At 43.5% G+C, this 19,600-nt stretch overlaps 1 protein-coding gene across 1 annotated transcript in view; it reads right to left on the bottom strand.

The window, feature by feature from the left end:
* The window catches only part of DNTT (DNA nucleotidylexotransferase), a 478,907-nt gene that overhangs the window by 45,980 nt on the left and 413,327 nt on the right, over positions 1 to 19,600 (bottom strand). The window lies entirely within an intron of this gene.

The following is a 19,600-nucleotide window of genomic DNA, read 5'->3' as shown; positions in this document are numbered from 1 at the left end:
CTATCAATCACTTTAAAACAGAAGCTGGCAGATACAAATTAAGAGTGCTTTCCTGCATACACTTACTACCCAATGCAGCTTTTTCTACCGTGAATAGTCCCATTACTGGGGCTTCAGTTTTAGTCCAGTGTAACTCCAATAAAGAGTCAGGCCGTCTGTTTCCAGGAGTGGGCCCTAAATACAACAAACAAACAAACAAAAAACCAAACACCCAGGCTTTGCAGCCGGTGAGAGTAGAAAATAGACACAGAGGCATTCTACTCTCAACCATACAGAAGGAAACAATATTAGCTGGGAATACATCTTAAGTCATCAGAAATAAAAGATTTTATGCTAAAGGAGTAGAGGTTAAATTGTCCATTACTTTACCTAAAATGAAAGGAACAGATGGTTCAGAGTATAGTTTGCCTTTCCAAGAGTTGAGAAATATACCAATACCATAAATAAATGAAAAGGAGTACTTGTGGCACCTTAGAGACTAACAAATTTATTTGAGCATAAGCTTTCGTGAGACATTTGTTTTCCAGCTCTGGCTCTATTTACATAATCAATATATATCGTTATACTAACTATGGCCATATTTGTGTCATTTATGTCAATAGGTTTCAGAGTAGCAGCCGTGTTAGTCTTATGTTAGTTATTCTTATGTCAATAGAGTTATTTGAACCTGAAAATTTTAGGAGTCAAGCAATGTTAATATTGAAACTACTCTGAGTTCTGAATAGAATGTTCTTCCCATTTAAGAGAAAAAATACAACTAAAATGTCTTTGGCACTGTCCAACAATAGTTTTGAAATAAGCTAGTTTGTCCTGAACCACTAAGGAAAGTACACAGGAGAAAAATAAATCAAGAGAAGTCACTTTACAATTTAAAACATTACTGAGGAATGGATGGGGAAAACCTGTCATCTTTCTTCTCATTCTTTTACTGCTCTCCAATTTCAGACAGCACATAAATGACTTGGAAAAATTGCTTTATTAAAATCAATTGGGAGCATCCTGAAAAAACACAAAAACAAGAAAACTCGTTAGACATTGTTTTGATCTGATCAATCAAGAATTTAGTTCATCACCTACGTTTAATTGCTTTCAAGACATGTACCAGGAGAGTATATTCATTATATTACAGTTTGGCTTAATTTTCTTCAGATTCTGACAAATGATTTCTCCTAGAACACCCAATCATGTTGAAGTATGTCTTTGAGCCTGAAAAATAGGTTATTAAGCCATTGAAAAACTTGCTGTAATTCTTTCTGAAATGTACATACTCCATTAGGCATGAATTGAACTGTGTCACCTTTCATTTTATGCTATTGACCATTGTCAGCTATTTACTCCCGATATTGATGTGTTCTGAAACTGCATTTACTTGCAGTGTAGTCATTTTGATTTGTTCTTTGCACTGGTTATGAAAAATCACTTAATGCTCACTAAAAATACTGCGTATAATACATGATTGGTCTTTGCATATACTTTTTTGGGGGGAAGGGGAGGGGAAGTGAACCCTTCAAAGATAAAGGATTTTTGTTACTTTATCCATATATAATTGCATATTCTAAAGGAATGCTAATCAACGAAGTAGGAAAAGTAAACTGTATTACTTAAACTGGGTGAGAATAAAAAGGCAATTTATAGATCTGCACAAATGTGTCTAAATCTGTTCGCTTCAACTGGAGAAAACTTGCACAGATTCCTGCTGAACAGCAAAATAAATCTGACAAGATGGAAAGTTTGTAGCTGAAAAATCATAGGATTGGTTGTAATTATATAAAAGCAGCATATGGTGATAGAAGAGCAAAACAGACTGAAGCATTCTTTAGCCATTGCATTCATCCACACCTTCTAAATCCTGCACATTAATCACTCACAGCTATGTACTGGGAAATGAAAAGGTACATCTTTCTTCACAATTAAAAAACAAGCAAGATTGAGGAAGCAAAGAGTTGTTAACGAGGCTTCTAACACCTGAGAAAACACTATTTAAATCAAGCCTGCACTCAGGACTTGATTCCTCTCACTCTCCCACCATTGTAAATCTGGACTAGATTCACTGAAGTCAGTGGAGTGAAAACTGGTGTGAGCATAATCATGCCCTGCAGATGTTTTGACACTAGTGAACTGTGTTGGGAACTAGACAGGTAGGACTCCACTGGTGCAAAAAAGCAGCAGTGCAGAGAATCCAAAGTAGGGCTTCCTGTGTCAAAGTTAGTTGTGCCAAGAACCCTGGGTCAAGGATGCTGGGCATCGATACTGAGCAGAACTAAGTGAATCAGTGGCTTGTGAAAAGGCCTTCCTGGGGCACCTTAGGGAATTGTAGGAGAATTGGTCAAATTCCCAAGGGAAGTTAATCTATTTCTGGGCAAGAAACTCAAAATGGAAGCCAGGATGACTGCCTGTACTTGCTATTTGCTAGAATGTACAATTTTCTTCTGGAGCTCCTGAAAAATAATTGCCAATCATTTCAGGTGGTCCAGGAGAGGTGGTGAAAGATGTTCCTGCAACATCTGCAGACAGCCAAAGAACCAGCAGTTAATGCAATTCATGCTGTTACTCAGTGAGCAAGGAACATGATCCCACTGCCCTGGAGTAACTGGATCTATCCACTACTTCCGAATTAAATTTATTGAGTAGAAAGATGCTTTTGGTCCATGACTGGACAAGTTCTTTTCAAAACCTTGGATGGCAAACAGCAATAGCTACAGATCTTCAGAAGGGTTTGGGGAGGGGGGAGAGGAAGGGGAAGAAAACTTCTGGAAAGTGGGACTGAAAGCTGCAGCTCCAGACTTCTAGGATGAGAGCTCCATTCACCACAGAAGAGAGAGAGTGTGGCAATTGCCCTATGGAAGCTCACCACCCCAGATAACCATCAGTTGGGCATCAATTTGGGGTTGGGAAGCCCCTGGTGCATGCTGTTATGGTGGAGACTTGCATGCTACCAGTATATCAAGTGTCTCAGGCATATGTGCTAGAAATCAATGAGGAATTTGAAAAGTTGAGTTTCCCAAACTGCTTGAACCCATGACCCCGTTCTATGGCCTCTCCATCAATCCAACAGTCCATTAAACAGGAAAGGTTACCACATTGGAGTGATGCCAGCCTTAGGAGATCATAATGGCCAGTTCCAAGATGTTCACAGAGGGTAGCCAGGCAAAGTGCATCATGCAAACTTTTAAAAGTCTGGACTTCTCTGGGGCAGACATCTAACAACAGATGAATCAGCAACGTGGGTTCCCTAGTAACTGCCTGATAATTCTGCACAGCCTTTGTGAAAGTGTGAAGGGTTTAAGAGACTATCTTGCATGAAGAGACCACAGACCTTGCAGCAAATTACATGACTGGATAAACAGTCTTACCCAAATTGTAATGTATGTGAATGCCACCTATATTAGATATGGGAACAAAATCAGAGACATATGCACATATTTTGCTAGCCCAGAGAAGACTGTAATGATGGATAGTTTGAGGACTGAAATAGGCAGAAATCCATGTTAGAACTTGCTGCTATGAAACATTGTTTTGTTAGTGGTGGGTTTCATCTTGTGTACTAGGTATATTTCTTTCATTTTTTTTTTTTTTTAGCAGCTCTGAGTTTGCATAAGGCAGTGAAGTGGTGATGTATTGAAAGCAAATTAAAGTACAGTATGATGGGTGGACTCAGATAAATACTTCAACTTATTACACACACAAGCAGGTTAGCTGCAATAAGGAACAAGTGCAAAACAACAAGACATTCAAAGGACAATTTCATCAAAACCAATTCCACAAAAAGTTGGTTGAAACTGAAACCAGCATTTTCTGACAAACAGTTAAAGGATTTCCACTCAGCTCTATGTATACTTTGGTATATTAATGAAGACATAAAAAAAAATTGACACTTGCTTCTTGTTGCATTCTACAATCTTGAAATAAAGTGTAAGTTTCTTTGAAGTATCATTAGTAATGAGCTGAGGACTGCTTTTTATTGTTGTTGCATAAGCACCCTATATTGCATTATTATAGCAGTGACTATGCACCCAGAAGACTGGGAGAGAATACACAGATAAATCGAAATATGATTCTAGAATTTAATGTACACCTCTTTAAAAATAGTGCAGTGGATATTTTCTTTTTCCAGTTCTTTAAAAACTCTAAAGAAGAAAAGGTAGAATTTTTTGGATGTTCTAAAACCATGCATTATTTGTACTTCAAGACCACTTATTACTGAACGGTGAAATTGTGATGTTACAGTAATTCAGACTAGTTTTTGTGTATTGCAATTCTTTGGTTAAAATGCTGTAACTATAGTTCTGAGTTTGTTACACACATTTCATGGCCATGACAGTACAGCTGTCAAGAATACATTTATATAATGTTTAATGTTCAAAGCTCTGTACAAACATTAACTAATTAGCCTCAACACCCTTGTGAGGTACAGGTGTCAGTGTTATTATTTACAATGAACAGATGGGCAAGCAGAGCCAGAGACAAAGCATCTTGCCCAACGTAAGAAACCAAGAGAGTGGCAGAGCCAAGCTTATAACTCAGAACTTTCTGACTTACACCTTTGCACTCCTTTTGCAAGCCAGTGTGGTCAGCAGGAATAGGACTCTTCCAACTGTAGCCTAGAAAGTGTCTATTTTTTAAATATAGAACAGATGTAGATGAAAAAATCCTGTTTTTCTGCCACATTTGTTCACAGAAAGATGTTTCCAACCACCTCTAAATAACCCATAAATATGTACATACTATGAACCAAATTCTGCCTTCATATAGCACATTAATTTCAACTGAATTTAATGAGAGTGGAACACTTGCACCCGAGAACATTTTTGAGGCATCTATATAAAATATATAGAGATGGCTAAAGTACTGACATACTAAAACATTCATACTCCATACCTAAGAAATCTCTGGGTAGCTAGTTTTCACTGGAACCTGTGATATTTGTTAGCTTTTTAAGTAGAAATATTCCTTTATTTTTTCTAACTCCCTTTACATTACTGTCCCTTGAAATAGTGAGATACCCAGCTTTTATGCAAGCTCCATTCCATGTGGCCATCTTGGAAGAGGACAGTTTTCATAAGAAGGAAGTGCCCATGGTGATTTTTAAACCTTAAAATGTACAAGACAGTTCTAGGCTTTTGATTCAAGCAAAAACTTCCACTGAGGTCAATGGGAGTTGAGATTGCATCATCAGGTTCTTAGTTTTCCCTAGAAAAAGCCAATGATACAATACACATGCAGCACAATCACATATACAGTAGGAGTGTGAGGCACAGCTCAATGAAGTGACTTGAATGGGCTTTAGATCAGTACTAGCTGATCAATCCTGCTCCCAGTTAAAAAAACAAACAAAACCACAAATGGCGAAAGTACCATTGGTTTCCGTGCGTAAAGCATAAGTACTATATGAACAAAAACACCATCTTCCTGCAGGCTGTTATTCCATTGATAAATGTATTAAGTCAGGTAATCATGTTTATTCAGTTATTTAAAGGTATAAAAAGTCTATATAAATGTTCTAGATGCCCATTCTGTAAAGTCAACATAAACATTAAACGTGCCACAAAATAGATAGGATGTGCACTTTAAGGCTGCTGCTGGCAACTGTGCATTTTCATTTCCTGACCTTTAGCTTTACAGTTGTTAAATGAATGGAATTTTTTTGCATATGAATGATTTAATGTATTCATAAAGGAACTCACTAAATTCAGAACAATGCATTAAAATCAAATCTATATACCAACTAGCCCAAATATACAGCTAATCTGAAATAAAGGTCTGACACAGCTGAGCCATCCCACCAGTCAATTCCAGTTAAAGCAAGAGAGAGAAGAGAAAAAATATGTATATAAGAAAACAAGAGAACAGGGGCAGAGGTCCATAGGTCCAGTGTATAATTGTAGAGCACCTAGCACTGGGGGCTAGCCCTGATTGGCTTTAGGCACTATCATAATAGAAGTATTAAATAACTAATACTCAGGTCTTAAAAGCAGCTCATGAGTGACTCAGGCACACCTGCTCCAGGACAGAGTTGTACAGCTCAGAATTCTGGTCTTAACTGAGACCAACCCAGCAGTAAAAGAGAATGTTTACAATCTGCTCAAATACCAGCAGCAGGTACCTAAAAAGATTCCGACATGTCTAACCCTGCACATTCATACAATTTTAAGAGCAATACTGAGAAAGTACTACAGCTATCCTATTTTTCTTCCAGATAATTCATTCTGCTTCCTTCCTAAAGTCAGGCACCAGAGTGCATTGGCTACCCCATACTTGCATTAGAACATGACAGGATCAAAGCCCTGCAGTCTTGGTGCTCATCAGCACACCATACCCAAAGGTAAAAATACCCCTTTAGCTGCCCAGATTTAGTGATAAATCCCTGTTGTGAAATTATTAAAAAAAAAAAAAACCTTCCACACAATGGTTCGCTTGGCATTAAAATCTAGTGGGACTCATAGCACAGCTGTCAGAACACTTTAGACAGTAGCCAGAAGCCTAGGTTTTATCCCCAGGTAGGTCATGACTCATTTTCTATAGCTTTCTACCACAAAAAGGGGGACAAAAAGAAAAAGAAAAAAGAAAAAAACATGTCCAGTGCATCCATAATGCATCAAATAGGCGCCTGTCCTGAGATTAATAGTTTCCTCCTATTTAGCCTTTGCACACCTGATGGACATGTGGCGTAAAATTCAGCTATGGTGTAACTCCACAGATTTCACGTGGCTAGGCTGGGTACACTCAGAGCTAGTGCAAGATATTATGAAATGCTTGGGTACGTATTTAAATTCAGGACTGTCAGCTTTAAGAGACCACAGGGAGCTTCAAAGCACTCATTCCCAACAACAGAAAGCAAACATGTTTGTCATGGTCCAACCAACCACTGCTTCATAACAAAACAATAAAGGCAATTTTCAAAGACAAGTGAGTAAGTACCGCTGAGTTAGCATAGTGTTGTATATAAAGAAAAGGTGTTATTGATAAACAGCATCCCTGTAAATCTTTAAGAATTAAGGTTGCATGCAACACAATTTCAGAACATGTTCCCATTTGCAAACATTAACCTTCTTAGATGTGTCTCATTGGTACACAGTCTCATATTGATATTTTGCGGTTTTCACCCGGCTTTTGGGGATTCAATATGCTACTTAGGCAGCAGATTGTAATTCAACCCCCCGCTACTTATTTGCCAGCATGCCACAGTTTACCATCTGTGGGGCAAATTCAGATTTCTCCTGAATTCTATTGTCTATTTATACTGCTTGAGTGGCATAAGTGACAGAGGTGTCAGATTCACTGTACTTTATCACTGCACATAGATGTAGGTCAGATCTAAAAACAACTGGCATCTTCCACTGGGAGTGAGAGGAAGGAAGATTCCAGTAAGAATCTTATTACAGTCAGGATTTTTTTTTTAAATACACACACATCTTGGTTATCATTGTAGTACCTAAGCAAGGATCTGGACCCTGGAATTGTTTCCCTCCACATGTGAGAGGGGTAGAAGAAGAAATAGGTGTTTCACATCAGCAATATCTATGGTACATAACCAACTTTGCTAAAAGGTCCTTGCAACAAAGAAAAAAGGGGGGTGGGGAGAGGCAGGGGGTGTAGGGAGAGGGAAAGAGTGGCTTGCCCTTCTGACTTGAGGGATATTCTGTTTTCAGTGGGAAGGTGGAATAGGGACAGAAAGCCGAGTGGTATAAGAAAAGGGAGATTTTGCTGCTACTTGCAGTCAAATTATGAGTAGGAAACCATTTGCAAGAGATTATTCTTGGGGGACCCTACCTTGTGCATTCACTGTTTTAGTTTTTCTTTGCTTCTGTGCAGCAACAAAAGGAGGGAAGGTACTGTATCTCTTACCTCCATGTCTGGCCTTAAAAAGACATTCATCAGACTCCTGACATACCAAGTAGATATCTGTCCACAGCCGCAGGAGAACTCAGAACTAGATCATGCTTTAACTACAGGGATTTAAAACTTAGAAGGTTTGCAGTGCTATTTAAAGTCCCCACTGAAAACACCTTGTCAGTTTTATATTTCTCTCAGTCATATTGTGTATAATGGAACACAGAATTGTTAATATTGTCTGCTCGTGAAATAGAAACCTGCTGGTGGTTCTTGCTATAGGAAGGGTAGCAATTGCAATGCCACCTATTGGTAAGATTGAAGGGTTGAAAATATTTCTTGCTAATTTGCAAAAACACAAAAGAAGGTTGAAATGGTTAAGAACACCAGTTGGTTTTGATCTGTTTATATCAATAATTGCAATAAGGATGCTTATAAATGTGATTTTATATTGTAGTTTATTTCTTTGGAATAAATATGCTCAGGTTAAAACAAATCAACATTAGTATCAGATATTTACTACTTAGGTAAGATGAAGAGACAAACTGGGGTTGGCCAAGATGACTACTGGTGATTATTCCCTCACCTCAGATTGGAAAGGAAAGGGATCCAAATTCCATCATATTGTGATTGCACCTCTGACTCCCTCTCGTGCCCCAAGCCCCTCAGCCCCAGCCCATAGCATCCTTCTTTACCCCATACTGCTCATCCCCAGGCCCACTCCAAAGCCTAAACCTCCAGCTGGAGCCTGCACCCCACCCTGTACTCCAACCCCCTGAGCCAGCCCTGTGAAAATAAGCAATTGAGGGGCAGGCCCCCTGTCAAGGTTCCTCCCCCACTCTGAACTCTAGGGTACAGATGTGGGGACCTGCATGAAAAACCTCCTAAGCTTATCTTTACCAGCTTAGGTCAAAACTTCCCCAAGGTACAAAATATTACACCTTGGACAGGCCGCTACCACCACCAAACTAATACTGGTTACTGGGGAAGAGCTGTTTGGACGCGTCCTTCCCCCCAAAATACTTCCCAAAACCTTGCACCCCACTTCCTGGACAAGGTTTGGTAAAAAGCCTCACCAATTTGTCTAGGTGACTACAGACCCAGACCCTTGGATCTTAAGAACAATGAACAATCCTCCCAACACTTGCACCCCCCCCTTTCCTGGGAAATGTTGGATAAAAAGCCTCACCAATTTGCATAGGTGACCACAAACCCAAACCCTTGGATCTGAGAACAATGAAAAAGCATTCAGTGTTTTACAAGAAGACTTTTAATAAAAAATAGAAGTAAATAGAAATAAAGAAATTCCCCCTGTAAAATCAGGATGGTATATATCTTACAGGGTAATTAGATTCAAAAACATAGAGAACCCCTCTAGGCAAAACCTTAAGTTACAAAAAAGATACACAGACAGAAATAGTTATTCCATTCAGCACAATTCTTTTCTCAGCCATTTAAAGAAATCATAATCTAACACATACCTAGCTAGATTACTTACTAAAAGTTCTAAGACTCCATTCCTGTTCTGTCCCCGGCCAAGACGACTACAGACAGACACACAAACCCTTTGTTTCTCTCCCTCCTCCCAGCTTTTGAAAGTATCTTGTCTCCTCATTGGTCATTTTGGTCAGGTGCCAGCGAGGTTACCTTTAGCTTCTTAACCCTTTACAGGTGAGAGGAGCTTTCCCCTGGCCAGGAGGGATTTCAAAGGGGTTTACCCTTCCCTTTATATTTATGACACGCCCCCCAAATCTCAGCTAGGGTGAAACACTGGCTGGGATTTCTTCCTGGAGCTCTAGGAAAACAGAGTTAATAAGACACATGCATCTCTAAATATACTACCAAGTACATAAAGACTAACAATATTTTCCACATCTCAAGGACGATTTTAACCAGTTGATTCTGGGAAACTTTCACGGGAGAGTGCATCAGCCACTTTGTTAGAAGCTCCTGAGATGTGTTGGATGTCGAAATCAAAATCTTGGAGAGCTAAACTCCACCGAAGAAGTTTTCTGTTAGTTTCTTTGACGGTGTGAAGCCACTTTAGTGCAGCATGGTCGGTTTGCAGGTGGAAACGCCGTCCCCAAACATATGGGCGTAGCTTTTCCAGAGCGTAGACAATGGCATAACATTCTTTTTCAGTGACTGACCAGTTGCTTTCCCTCTCAGACAGTTTTTTGCTGAGAAACACTACAGGGTGGAATTCTTGATCAGGTCCTTTCTGCATTAAAACTGCTCCCACACCACGCTCGGATGCATCTGTGGTTACTAGGAACGGTTTGTCAAAGTCTGGGGCCCTTAGTACAGGGTCAGACATGAGTGTCGCTTTAAGCTTGTTAAAGGCCTTCTGACACTTTCCGGTCCACTGAACAGCATTTGGCTGTTTCTTTTTGGTTAGGTCTGTCAGTGGGGCAGCGATTTGGCTGTAGTGCGGTACAAATCGTCTGTAATAACCGGCCAAGCCTAAGAAGGATTGAACCTGTTTCTTTGACTTTGGGACAGGCCACTTTTGGATAGCATCCACTTTGGCCTGTAGGGGGCTGATAGTTCCTTGACCCACCTGGTGTCCAAGGTAAGTCACTCTGTTTAGGCCTATTTGACACTTCTTAGCCTTAACAGTTAGTCCTGCCTCCCTTATGCGCTCAAGGACTTTTTGTAGATGTTCCAGGTGGTCTGCCCAGGAATCCGAAAATATGGCCACATCGTCAAGGTAGGCAACTGCATATTCTCCTAATCCCGCTAGGAGACCATCTACAAGTCTTTGGAAAGTGGCGGGTGCATTTCGCAGCCCGAAAGGGAGTACATTAAATTCATACAGCCCGAGATGTGTGATGAAGGCTGACCTTTCCTTGGCAGATTCATCTAGCGGTACCTGCCAGTACCCCTTGGTTAAGTCCAAGGTAGAGATGAACTGGGCCCTTCCCAGTTTCTCTAATAGTTCATCTGTGCGTGGCATGGGATAGTTGTCTGGGCGAGTTACAGCATTTAGCTTACGGTAGTCCACGCAAAAACGTATTTCCCCATCTGGTTTGGGAACTAGAACCACTGGAGATGCCCATGCACTTTCAGAGGGGCGGATTACACCCATCTGTAACATATCCTGGATCTCCCGTTCTATAGCAGTTTTAGCTTGAGGAGACACCCGGTAAGGTTGGACCCTAATTGGGTGAGCATTACCTGTGTCAATGGAGTGGTATGCCCGTTCAGTCAGTCCTGGGGTGGCTGAGAACGTTGGCGCGTAGCTAGTGCACAGCTCCTGGATCTGCTGTCGCTGCATACGCCCAAGGGTCATGGAGAGGTTCACCTCTTCCACACCACCAGCACATTTCCCTTCGTAGTAGACACCTTCAGGCCACTCAGCGTCGTCTCCTCCCTGGGCTGTAAACTGACAAACCTTTAATTCTCTGGAATAAAAGGGCTTTAGAGAATTAATATGATACACCTTAGGCTTTCGGTTGGAGGTGGGGAATGCTATGAGATAATTAACAGCTCCCAGGCGCTCCTGGACCACGAATGGCCCTTCCCACGATGCTTCCATTTTATGGGCCTGGAGCGCCTTTAAGACCATGACCTGGTCTCCTACTTTGAAGGAACGCTCTCTGGCATGTTTATCATACCAGGCTTTTTGCTCTTTTTGAGCATCCTGTAAGTTTTCTCTAGCAAGGGCTAAAGAGGTTCGGAGGGTGTTTTGTAGGTTGGTTACAAAGTCCAGAATGTTAGTTCCTGGAGAAGGTGTAAATCCCTCCCATTGCTGCTTCACCAACTGCAATGGCCCCTTAACCTCACGGCCATATACAAGTTCAAATGGGGAAAACCCTAAACTGGGATGTGGTACAGCTCTGTAGGCAAAGAGCAACTGCTGCAATACTAGGTCCCAATCATTGGAGTGCTCATTTACGAATTTACGTATCATGGCCCCCAAAGTTCCATTAAACTTCTCCACCATGCCATTTGTTTGATGATGGTAAGGAGTGGCAACCAAGTGATTTACCCCATGAGCTTCCCAAAGGTTTTTCATAGTTCCTGCCAGGAAATTAGTCCCTGCATCTGTGAGGATGTCGGAGGGCCAACCTACCCTGGCAAAAATGTCTGCTAGTGCCTGGCACACACTTTTAGCCCTGGTGTTGCTTAGAGCTACTGCTTCCGGCCATCGGGTGGCAAAATCCATGAAAGTCAGTATGTACTGCTTTCCTCTGGGTGTCTTTTTCGGAAAAGGACCCAGAATATCCACAGCTACTCGCTGAAATGGAACTTCAATGATGGGGAGTGGCTGGAGAGGAGCTTTGACCTGGTCTTGGGGTTTTCCCACTCTTTGGCACACCTCACAAGACTGGACATAGGTAGAAACATCCTTGCCCATTCCCTCCCAGTGGAATGACCCCCCCAAACGGTCTTTGGTCCTGTTCACCCCAGCATGGCCACTAGGGTGATCATGGGCTAAGCTCAAGAGCTTGGCCCGGTATTTAGTTGGAACTACCAACTGTCTCTGAGGATGCCAGTCTTCCTGGTGTCCCCCAGAAAGAGTTTCCTTGTATAAAAGTCCTCTTTCTACAACAAACCTGGATCGATTAGAAGAGCTGAGAGGCGGTGGGTTGCTCCGTGCCGCCGTCCAAGCTCTCTGGAGGCTTTCATCTGCTTCCTGTTCGGTCTGGAACTGTTCCCTTGATGCTGGAGACATCAGTTCCTCATGGGATTGTGGACCTAGGCTTGGTCCCTCTGGAAGCGATATAGGGGATGGAGCTGTTTCTGTTGACTGTGAACCGCTCTCCGCTGGTGCACTATGTTGGGATTCAGGCTCCGGCTGAGCCTCTTGTGTAGGGTTATCGGCTGCTGCCAGTTCAGGTTCGGTGGGGCCCTCTGGTGTTGAGGTTGCAAGTACTGGATTCAGTGCTGACACGGGGTCTGGTGTTGGTTGTTTGGCTGGTTCCGGTTCTGGGACTGGTTCCGTCTGGGTCTCTGGGACTGGATCCACTACTGCTGTTGCAGACATTGGCCTGGGGTCCAGGTCCATCACCTCTGACTGGGTCCTGATAGAAGTTTCCGGAACAGAGCTAGGCCTCACGGCTTGTTTAGCCTGGTTGCGGGTGACCATTCCCACCCTCTTGGCCTGCTTCACATGATTGGCCAAGTCTTCCCCCAACAGCATGGGGATGGGATAATCATCATAGACTGCAAAAGTCCACATTCCTGACCAGCCCTTGTACTGGACAGGCAACTTGGCTGTAGGCAAATTGAAAGAGTTGGACTTGAAGGGTTGAATCGTCACTTGGATCTCTGGGTTGATTAAATTGGGGTCCACTAAGGAAGCATGGATAGCTGACACTTGAGCTCCGGTGTCCCTCCACGCGGTGACCTTCTTCCCACCCACACTCACAGTTTCCCTCCGCTCCAAGGGTATCTGGGAGGTATCTGGGCCTGTGGACCTCTGGTGTGATTCCGGTGCAATGAACTGTAATCTGTTGGGGTTCTTGGGGCAGTTGGCCTTTACATGCCCCAGCTCGTTACACTTAAAACATCGTCCAGCTGACGGGTCACTGGGGCGAGGAGGGTTGCTGGAGAACGGGGTGGTGGGACGATAAGGGGTCTGGAGGGTTCTTTGGGAGGTAGGTGGGGCTTTGGGCGGCCCCCGGTAATAGGGTGTGGTCTGGGGTGGTCCCTTCTGGTCTCCGCTCCAACTGCGACCAGTTTTCTTCTTCTCTGCCACCTCCACCCATCTGGCTCCAATCTCTCCTGCCTCAATTACAGTTTTGGGTGTCCCATCTAGGATGTATCTTTCTATTTCCTCGGGAACACCCTCTAAGAATTGTTCCATTTGCATTAGGAAGGGCAAATTTACTGGAGATTCAACACTTGCTCCTGATATCCAGGCATCCCAATGTTTTACAATGTGGTAGGCATGTCGGGTAAATGACATGTCTGGTTTCCACCTTAGGGCTCTGAACCTCCGACGAGACTGCTCGGGTGTTATCCCCATTCTGACTCTCGCCTTGGATTTAAACAGTTCATACTTGTTCATGTGTTCTTTAGGCATTTCAGCTGCCACCTCAGCTAAGGGTCCACTGAGCTGCGGCCTCAGCTCTACCATGTATTGGTCAGTAGAGATGTTGTACCCAAGGCAGGCCCTTTCGAAGTTTTCTAAAAAGGCCTCAGTGTCATCACCTGCCTTGTAGGTGGGGAACTTTCTGGGATGGGAAGTGGTACCTGGAGAAGGATTGCTAGGGTTTGTTGGTATATTCTGCTGGGCCTTTATCCTCTCCATCTCCTCCACATGCTTCCTCTCTTTTTCCTTCTCCTCCTCCTTCAGCCGCATGAGTTCTATCTGTCTTTCATGTTCCCTTTGTTTTTCCTCAGCCTGAAATTTGGCTAATTCCAGCTGTAGTCGAGCTGAGGATTTGGCCATTCTAACCTCTCTGTTTTTAACTAACTTTACACCCGAGGTTTAGAAATAAACAAACAAAACTTGGCTGTAAAATTTTGCTGTGCTGGAATAGAATACCTATTCTCTGATAGTGATTGTCAGCCTACAGAAAAAGACAATTCCCTTGTCTCTGCTCTGGGCCCAAATTAAAGCAAAAAACCTCCACTACTTGGAAACCTGCTTACCCAGCCCAAAGAAGAAAAAAAATTTCTTTTCAAACCTGTGCTCCTTGTAAAACAAAAAAAAAATCAAAATCCTAAAAAAAACCCTGCCACTTTTGTCTCCAGGCAAATGGGTAGAGCACACACCCCCTATTTACTTTTAGGAAGAAAAGAAAAAAAAAAAAACCTCTGGGTTGGAAGACTGTGAATTTCCCTGCAGGAGTTAAGTACCCTGCCTCCAGGCAAGAAAACCTGCAATTCACAAGATAATCCCCTTTTGTCTCTGCTTGGCCACAAAGCAGAGAGAAACCAAGCTGCTTTCAGTTTCAAAGCTGCCTTCTGGACTTCCTAAAAATTCCTTTTTAAAATCTGTATTTCTAGTTCAAAAAATCTCAACTGGATCTCAAAATGATTTCAGGTTAATCCCACCACTGTGCCACCATGTCAAGGTTCCTCCCCCACTCTGAACTCTAGGGTACAGATGTGGGGACCTGCATGAAAAACCTCCTAAGCTTATCTTTACCAGCTTAGGTCAAAACTTCCCCAAGGTACAAAATATTACACCTTGGACAGGCCGCTACCACCACCAAACTAATACTGGTTACTGGGGAAGAGCTGTTTGGACGCGTCCTTCCCCCCAAAATACTTCCCAAAACCTTGCACCCCACTTCCTGGACAAGGTTTGGTAAAAAGCCTCACCAATTTGTCTAGGTGACTACAGACCCAGACCCTTGGATCTTAAGAACAATGAACAATCCTCCCAACACTTGCACCCCCCCCTTTCCTGGGAAATGTTGGATAAAAAGCCTCACCAATTTGCATAGGTGACCACAAACCCAAACCCTTGGATCTGAGAACAATGAAAAAGCATTCAGTGTTTTACAAGAAGACTTTTAATAAAAAATAGAAGTAAATAGAAATAAAGAAATTCCCCCTGTAAAATCAGGATGGTATATATCTTACAGGGTAATTAGATTCAAAAACATAGAGAACCCCTCTAGGCAAAACCTTAAGTTACAAAAAAGATACACAGACAGAAATAGTTATTCCATTCAGCACAATTCTTTTCTCAGCCATTTAAAGAAATCATAATCTAACACATACCTAGCTAGATTACTTACTAAAAGTTCTAAGACTCCATTCCTGTTCTGTCCCCGGCCAAGACGACTACAGACAGACACACAAACCCTTTGTTTCTCTCCCTCCTCCCAGCTTTTGAAAGTATCTTGTCTCCTCATTGGTCATTTTGGTCAGGTGCCAGCGAGGTTACCTTTAGCTTCTTAACCCTTTACAGGTGAGAGGAGCTTTCCCCTGGCCAGGAGGGATTTCAAAGGGGTTTACCCTTCCCTTTATATTTATGACACCCCCGAAGAACTGGGAGCAGGACGAGGGTGTTAGGTTTGCCAACTTTCTACTTGCACAAAACCAAGTGACTTGGAGTTTTTGGAGCGTTCCTTGAACACTATTGTTGATCATGTAGTGGGATTTTTCTCTTCTATAGGCTAGTTGTATGCCAAGCAATACCAGCCTAGGAAACAGGGTGAACTTCAGTGCACAAACTCTCCAACAATTTGTAATCTGCATAGGTTTACATTCTACCTAATGAGAAGCTCCAGAATGACCTAAAGATCATTCACCCTCCCCCCTTAAAAAAAACAAAACAAAACAGTGGTTAAACCTGCACCATTTTCTACAAAAAGAACAAATTGTACTAAAACAGTTGTTTTGTAAGGTAAAGTGACATGCAGTTCATAAAGAATTCTGCTAAAAGCGCCAAACTGTTCATACTTAAGACCCTTCCTTGCCATTTGCATCTCCCTAAGTTAATAGAAGAGTGATTGATACTGAAAACAGTTTATTGCCAGAGTAGTTCAAAGCACCTACATAAATCTCTGGTGGGGCTGATTGTCACAGCCCTTACTTCACTGCACAGGGGCGAAGCTAGGAGCAAGACATCCCTCCCCTGGTCAGACAAATGACACCTGCTGCTGTGGCCCACGTACCCTGAACTCCCCATAGCAAGCAGGTGAGGAGCCAACTCAGGGGAGCCCTGGCACCACACACATATACAAGACGGACAAACCAGAAGCACAGTGGGGGGCAAGCCAGTCCACAAAAAGGGATGATGTAACTTACTTTGCAGAGCAAGAGGCAAGCAGGGTTGGCATTAACTGAGTCACAAATTGTACTCTGCTCTGAGCCAGGGGTTGTGCAACTAGATGCCCCCCGGCTCCAGGCAGACTATAAAAAGTTAAAAATCTAGCGCTAGGTGCATAGCATTTGATCCTCCAAATAGTTACTCCTGCACTGAGCTGAGTGGGAGTAAGAGCTCTACAGCTAGTTCTAAAGCTCCAAGCTATTGGTTCTTATGATGTTTTGGTTAAGTTTAAGGTTCTCATGCTCTCAGACTGTTCAAAGCATAGAAGTTTTTGAGGGTAACAGAAGAGTGTCTAAAAGGAGTGTGACCTCTCTAGCACTCAAAAAGGGTATTTTCTTTTGAGAAAGTTATATCCAGGATGGCCACTGGCCTTACAGCCTTCCATTAAAGCCAGGAATACCATGGAATTAGGAGCCCATCTCACCGTTAAAAGAATACAGACTAACACGGCTGCTACTCTGAAACCTGTCGTCATCTCACCGTTGTTTAGAACAATGCATTTTAGCTAATGTTGATCAATCCTAGGGCAAAGGAAGCAGGCATTAGAATTAGCCTCTGACAGACTTGGTTTTATGAGGCATTACTTTTGCACATTTGTTTTTTGCCTTTGGCTAACATAGGAAATATATCTCAATGTGTGAAATTTTCTTCACTGCTGCCAAGCACAGCAGGAGATTCTTAACAAGTGAACATATTTGGTGCATTTGTGTATCAACCAGCACAAAACTAATTTCACAAGAATGATTTAGTAGGGATTTCAAATGCAGCCCTAAAAGAGCTTTGCAGTTATGCTCAGTCTAGAGACTGAATGAAGACTCAGACACTCAGCTCTGTTGAATATTGTGATTTGTACTTGCTTGACTGCCCTCTTGGTATGAACCTCCAACCTCTAAATCCTTTCATTGACAAACTAAGCTACGCTGAAATCCATCAGTTTTATATTTTAAGTTTCCTCAGACTGTTTTCCTTGTGCAGGTGTTTAGCACAGGTAAGGTCATCCATGCCAGTGATTATATGACCTCAGTTCAAATCCCAGATTATTTTAAGGTCTTATAGCTAAAATTGGTTTTGTTCACAGCCTTAATTTCATTGACAGTAAGACAGAGCTAGGCTGTCCCTCAACATAGTAGAGCCCAAAAAGGGGACAGGAAAAAGGAGTTGCCACCAGATTGCCCACAGGCTTCAGCTCCCAGAACCTGCAGATTAGATCCACCCAAGGCCTGCAACTCTCCCAGTCTTCTGCGAGTACAGCACTAATGGGCTACCACTGGCCCCGCCAGCCCTTAAAGTGGGGTTCTACAGCACAAAGGAGTTCTATACAAAAGTAAATGCCACCTTGTAACAGGGCATAGCACAGAGGTGGGCAAACTACGGCCCACGGGCCACATCTGGCCCAGGCCTTGAGCCCCTGGCCTGGGAGGCTAGTCCCTGGCCCCTCCCCCGTTGTCCCTGCTCCCCTGCAGCCTCAGCACGACGTGATGCCAGCGCTCTGGCCCACCCTCCTGCCGGGCAGCATGGCGGCTGCCGGGGTGGCTCTGGCCGGGCGGCGGGGCTTTGCTGCTCTGAGCAGCACGGTAAGGGGGGGTTGGATGGGGGCAAAGAGTCCTAGGGGGCAGTCAAGGGACGGAGTGGTTGGATGGGGTGGAGGTTTGGGGTGGCAGTCAGGGGACGGGGGGAGGGTTTGGATAGACATGGGGGTCCCGGGGGTGCCTGTCTGGGGGCGGGAGTGTAGATAGGGGTTGGGGCAGTCAGGGGACAGGGAGGGTTGGATAGGGGGTGGGGTCCTGGGGGGGGGGTTAGGGACTGGGATCCCAGGAGGGGGTGGTCAGGGCACAAGGAGCATTGGATGGGTCAGGGGTTCTGAGGAGGGTAGGCAGTGGGAGGGGGTGGGGGCCAGGCTCTTTGGGGAGGCATAGCCTTCCCTACCTGGCCCTCTATACAGTTTTGCAATGCCAATGTGGCCCTCAGGCCTAAAAGTTTGCCCACCCCTGACATAGCAGGACCCCCTGGGTCCTGTTTCTTCACCAAAAACCACTCAGAGACCCTCAGGTTCAGCAATCACTGAACAGTTTATATACAGTGTCCAATCCCATCACCTTCTCACCACACACAGTTTGTAGGTTTCAACCTTAGGGATTTCAGTCCCTACAGCCAGAAAGGAAGAACTTCCACTCTCTGGCTTCCCCCACTTCTTTTCTTCAGGCCTGAATATAGCCCCAGGCTAACTGGGCTGGCAGCTACTTCCCCTTTGTCAATCAGGTGCAGGTTTCTCTAGCCAGCTCCAATTTACCTCCCTTAATTGGAGCTGGCATAACAGAAGGCTGGCTCAGGTGTTACTGCCCAGCACCCTGTCACACACCTGAAGCTGTGTTAGTTTTTGGGCAGCTAGAGCACAGGAACAATATGCAGACCTCACCTATTATTCTGACCATACTCCTTCACTCATCCTTTCCCCAGATATTGCTCCAGGACTCAATGGAGCACCCTTTGTGACCTCCGAGGATAAGGGAGCATGATACCTCTCTCTTCTCCAGGCAAGGGGAGATTTTTGCTCCTGGAAGGGCTTCCTCCTCAACCCAATCTTTAGGCAACGTTCAGGGTCACTGCAGGGTATAGAACAGCAACCTTACTGAGAAGTCAGCAGCAGACCTCCAGCTATCAAACTACATGCTGCTGAAACTGTCTTTGCAGGGGCAACAGGAACAAAGTTAAAAAGGAAAATAGGAACAGGTTTTTATATATAAAGTCATAAAATATATGCAGCATTGCTCTTACCCACTCAGTAAAATGTCTGGCTTGGTAACACCCAAATGAAGATACCATAATAATGGGCTCACCAAAATTGAGGAAATCCCTGCAGAGTGCATAAGGCAAGAGCAGATATTGCTTTGCAAAGAATCTCACAGCTGCTATGTCTGGTGAAGAACGTAATGTAATAGGTGTAAAGCTGCCTGATGTTAAAGGAACCCTGTTTATACACAATAAATTGGATAAATTGTTCAAGAACTGTCCCCTGTATATTACTATCAATAT

This window comes from Lepidochelys olivacea (assembly GCF_965140295.1).
Source record: "Lepidochelys olivacea isolate rLepOli2 genome assembly, chromosome: 7".
NCBI classification, from domain to species: Eukaryota; Metazoa; Chordata; order Testudines; family Cheloniidae; genus Lepidochelys; species Lepidochelys olivacea.
The sequence above is the reverse complement of the archived record's forward strand: the minus strand, read 5'-3'. Positions and strand labels throughout refer to the sequence as shown.